Genomic DNA, 5600 nt, shown 5'->3' with positions numbered 1-5600 from the left:
TCCGAAGCGGCCGATGACCAGGGCGACGGTGATGCATGATCACTATCAGAGCAGCCAGAAAACAGGCGCCTATAGTGATTGCGACGAAAGCTGTGAGAACTCGATTGTCATCTTCGTTGTCTTTCGTGTATCACTTGCTGAGATTCCCATGGTGTCGGCTGTTGTTTTTCGTGTTAGTGTTCCTGTTCCTGTGTGCACCACCTGTTCAGCGCCATTCACCCTACAGTGATGCCCAACCATGTATCTCCGTAGAAGCACTGCTAAATGTTATCTCAGACGGGCATACATCCGCGAAGGTTTATTTTCTTTTTCTGAGAAAGGAGGGTCATGTGGTCTTACGATAAGTACCATTGGCGGGTCGTTTCGTCTGGAATACCGTTGCGACATTTTCTGGCTTAAAATAACAGTTAAGTGAGCCCAGGAAGCCGTGTACCTGCCACATTAGCGAAGCAGCACCTATAGTTGGTCCAGAATGGTCTTTCAAACTGCCTGTGCCCCTGTCTAGGTATCCGTTTCTTCAAGTACGTATAGCGAAAAATTGGGCTAGCTTCGGCTTGTTCATCTTGTAGTGCGTCAAATACTACTGACAAATCCAGAACAAAAACAAATGGGCGCACTAGACAGGAAGTACGGAACGCGAAGAAACGACGTCGTTCCGGTCTAGTGTCTCCTGTTGAACTAAAGCTAATTTAATTCAACAGAGGAACTCGGTTGCTTCGGTGTCACAAGAGCCTCAAGGTTTCCATCCTGGTCGGAACGTTTGGGTTTCTTGCCAACGGAGAAAGTGAAAACAACACACCTACACAGAAGAATGAATATTCTTTTGGCAGGACAATGACATTCGTGTTGGCAGCGGTTGTTGTGCGGTCATGGCAGAAGTAAAAAAAACAAAAAGGATAAAACAACTGCGTATGGACAAGGTTTCACGAATTGGCGGTGTAGAAATGCTAAGGAAGGTGGCACAGCCCGGTAAAGCGTCAATCTCAAGGTTCAGCTGGCGACGCTACTTAGCAAACAAGTCACGAATCCCACTAACGGAGCGCGTCAGAAAGCAGCTGATATATACCGTACATTAAAAAAAAACTATATTAGAGCAGACTGATGCAAATGCTTTGCTGTCCATGTAGACGTCTTGGGATGGGAGTACACACTGCGCTTTCGAAAGTTTGAGCCGCTCATGGGGAGGCTCACGTGATAACTACACCAGGTATAGTGTGAGAGTTGACTGTTTTTCGGTGCGGTGCGCTTCGCATATGTTGTGACATACGTATTCCAGTATTTCGAGTCTTATGTGTCACTCCTGTCATACGGACGCCTCGTTTTTACGGCCGAGCTTTTGGAGAACGCGTTTGGAAGGCTGATTTTCTCATCTTAGGAGCAAAATCGAGTCGCATTTACCAAGTGTGTGTGTGTGTGTGTGTGTGTGTGTGTGTGTGTGTGTGTGTGTGTGTGTGTGTGTGTGTGTGTGTGTGTGTGTGTGTGTGTGTGTGTGTGTGTGTGTGTGTGTGTGTGTGTGTGGTGTGTGTGTGTGTGTGTGTGTGTGTGTGTGTGTGTGTGTGTGTGTGTGTGTGTGTGTGTGTGTGTGTGTGTGTGTGTGTGTGTGTGTGTGTGTGTGTGTGTGTGTGTGTGTGTGTGTGTGTGTGTGTGTGTGTGTGTGTGTGTGTGTGTGTGTGTGTGTGTGTGTGTTGTGTGTGTGTGGTGTGTGTGTGTGTGTGTGTGTGTGTGTGTGTGTGTGTGGTGTGTGTGTGTGTGTGTGTGTGTGTGTGTGTGTGTGTGTGTGTGTGTGTGTGTGTGTGTGTGTGTGTGTGTGTGTGTGTGTGTGTGTGTGTGTGTGTGTGTGTGTGTGTGTGTGTGTGTGTGGTGTGTGTGTGTGACAACACCCGTGTACTTAGGTATAGGTGCACGTTAAAGAACCAGGTGGTCCAAATTTTCTGGAGTCCCTCACTGTGCCATGCCTCATAATCATATCGTGGTTTTGGCACGTGAGACCCGATAATTTTTTTGAGGTGACTTGAAAAAGTGGAGCCAAAAATGGGACGAAAAATTGATAACTCAATAAGGTCATTACAAACCCCATAATGTTACATATCAATCGATATATAGTTAAATGACGAATACAATTATTGATAAATGATCATAATAATCATTAAATTGATTCTGTGGTGTGAGTGTGTGCGTGTGTGCGTGTGTGCGTGTGTGCGTGTGTGCGTGTGCGTGTGTGCGTGTGTGCGTGTGTGCGTGTGTGTGTGTGTGTGTGTGTGTGTGTGTGTGTGTGTGTGTGTGTGTGTGTGGTGTGTGTACGTGTGTGTGTGCGCGCGATGTTCTGCAGATGCTCCCTTGTTTAGGTTCTCAAATCGTTTGAGAAATTTCAAGAACACCTGACCTATCTGAATGAATCTAATCAACGTGTGCGTTGACGTCCAGCTGCATGTGTGTACTTCGCTAGTCTCATCGTTTTTTTTTTTTTATTGCGGCTGGGAAATGAAAGCAGTTAGATATGGCACCACACCGTGCGCTGTCTTGCCAACAGAATGTTTCCATATTCAGCTGCTCGGTGGGGAAGATAGCCAAAAGGACAACAGAAAACATTGACGCAGCGGAATCTTCTATAGCACAGAAACGGGACGAAGCCCTCTAGCTAAAGTGAACGCACCTCGATATCGATACTTCATAGAAGGCGGCGGATGCAGCGGTTCATTTCTCGTTTGGGGTGGCGCTTGCCATCTACTTGGCATTTCGTTGCACATTTTTTATCGTTTTTCAATTCACTTGGTGGCTTCTCAAGTGGATCTACCTGAGCGTTCAAAATGTGCATTTGGTGAAGATTTATTCAAAGGAATATATGTGATGTGTGCTGTGTCCAAAAATCTCGGTGTCGTCATATGCTACGTGGTAAACAAAGGTTCAAATGGAAAGTTTTTTAAATATCCGGGGTGCAGGGTCAGTCATGCTGATGTCCAATCTCGTTCTGAAGTAGCTTTATTATTGTGAACAAATTGTTGAAGCTGTGCGGTGTCATTACAACGAAATTCCTATTTAACGTTATTCACTTCCTGAAATAAAGTGTTAAGGAAGGCATCGAACAAAAGTAAACCATGCGCACTCGTAAACAGCTGTGAGAAAAAAAAATGTCGCATTGGGTTTCTTTCATAACATCTGCGCAGATTCAACCTGATGGGGGAATGCAACTTTTACGAGTCAGAATGCAGCAGTAGTATCTCCGTTTATTATTTGGACTCGTCGCAAACACTTCGCATCTGTGCTGATCCTAGATGAGCAGCCGCTGTTGAGCCATGACAGGAATTTTCCCGTTACTATCTTTTACGTCGCTTCGCTATACCGTATGATCTAACCAAGAGGCCATCCGATCGCACGTTTAGGACGAGTTAATCGACAACTCTTAAAGTCGGTGACACTGAACGTGGTAGTTTCTTGCAACTTTAGGGGGGTGACAATTGTTCCTTTTCATGAAACTTGTGGCCCATCTTGCAGGCTTCCCCAGAAAGGCGTTGCCATAATGAGAAAGGGATTATTTGTCTTCAATGTTTCAACGTGCGCGCCCTAAAGATGCCTTGAGAGCTCCCGCCTCGGCGTTTAAAGCGTTAGGCATTCGTGTCCCGTCCGTCCGCTTAGCGTCGTTCATTCCATTTACCCGAAATAGACTTTTGACTTTCTTACTTCCCGAAGACGGTAAGTGATCGAGTCCGTGCCTTGGCTTCACGGAGGCTTCCTTCAAGTGTAAACAACTTGTAAGTCGTGAATTAGCCATTTCTTCCTAGTAAAGGGAGGTGCAATGAACGTGAGGGGCCTGGAGATGACGCCAAGAGTCCGGTCAGCGTGTGGTCGTGAGTCCGTGCATGTATATGTATAGGTACATAGCCGCTGAAAGATTTTGTTGGCTCGAAAGTCGTGTTTGCACCGACAAGAAAAAAAAATGTAATTGCTTCTCATGTTTTGTTGCTCTCTTTATGGGGCAGAGGTATAAGAGGGCAGAGTCCGCGAGGACTCTCTCTCGTTTTTCAACGCTCTGTGTCAGCCTAGTCCTGATTGAAGACTCCTGTCGAAGCAGCAGAAAAGGCGAACAATAAGTCAAGAGTCAGCCTACACGGTCAAATATTTATTTTAGGTATGCCAAAAAATATTGTTCACCTTCGCAGGAAGCCAAATAAGTAAAGGTGGCAATGTTGCCTCCTACTATGGAAGTGCTAAAAAAACCAGAAATTTGCACCTTTAATCAAGCATGCGAGATTAGGTGTACATACGTATAATGTCTGCATAAGGTCCGTCAAAAACTTAATATTGAGGAGCTGCTAATGACGAGAGGTAGCCTTCAGAAATTCGTACTCATTCCCGGTTATTGTGGCTGACTCCGCAATATGCGGCCACTGCAAGCATGATAAGATCATCGAGCACATCGGTCACTGCATCCAATTCAATGTCCAACGTTAGTCTCTTCAGAGTGCACTCCGCTAACAGGATGGTTGACTCTTTATAGAGATAAAGACCCTGGGTGCTTGATCCTGAACCCAGAATGCTACGCACGCTCTAATGATGTTCATAATATCTAATGGCCTCCTTGTGTCTACTACTGTGCACGTAAGCTCTCTCTCCTTTGTTCCTTTGCTTTCTCTCTTTTTTTTTCAATCACTAACTTCATTTTCCCGTGCAGGGTAGCTCAGCGGACGTTCATCGGATTAGCCTAGTTTTTTTTCTCTCTATTGATATAATTCGGTAGGCTTATATTAATTAATAACCCGCTTGAGATAGTTCTTGGGATCAATTGTCATTTTTTAAGGACCGGCTCAAGATACCGCTCATAGTGTCCCTGTGCATCGTCCCACGTGTACTCAGTACTCACTCCCTCCCTCTTTTCCTCTTTCTATTCCCCCTTTCCCTTACCGCTAGTGTAGGGTAGCAAACCGGACGCTCGTCTGGTTGACCTCCCTGCCTTTCTTCTCCTTGCTCTCTCTCTCTCTCTCTCTTTAAGTACCCCTTGCCAGACCCCATTGCAAAATATTGTAATATGCTGTAAGCTATTGAACACCGTCCCTGGGTGGTTCTACCAACAAAATTTTTAAAGCGAAGCTTTCTTAATCTCTTGCTCGGGGTTTGGCATTCTTCGTCGTTTCGTAGCGGGATATGTTTGAATAAGTATACACATTTACGGCCGCTGCGTATAGGTTGGCTGCTGTTTTTCCATGTATATACATGACAAAAGGGGCAACCGAGTATGTACCCGAATACCTGCTGCTGGCTGCTCTCTCGCCTATAGTAGACGACTTGTGTCTATGGGTATGTGGTCACTGCACGTCTGCCCAAACGGCTGAACTGCATAAACCGCACAAACGCGGTTATGTGCTATATCTCACGCAGTTATGGGCAGCTGTCGTTCGTCGTGTGGTCTGCGAACATGTCAAATTTGGTTCGTGTTGTCGGGCTCTGTGCAATGCTTTTTTTTTTCTTTGCTTACGGAACTCTGCGTGGTTGTGCGTGCCCTCTTGCACAGTTCCCTAAGCAAGGGAACGCTCTATTACCACGGCGTCGGTGAGGACGTGCAACCTGACGCTCGCGTAAGTAAAGCCGGCGCACCAAGCAGCAGC

Source organism: Dermacentor silvarum, chromosome 5, assembly GCF_013339745.2.
Source record: "Dermacentor silvarum isolate Dsil-2018 chromosome 5, BIME_Dsil_1.4, whole genome shotgun sequence".
Taxonomy (NCBI): domain Eukaryota; kingdom Metazoa; phylum Arthropoda; class Arachnida; order Ixodida; family Ixodidae; genus Dermacentor; species Dermacentor silvarum.
The sequence above is the reverse complement of the archived record's forward strand: the minus strand, read 5'-3'. Positions refer to the sequence as shown.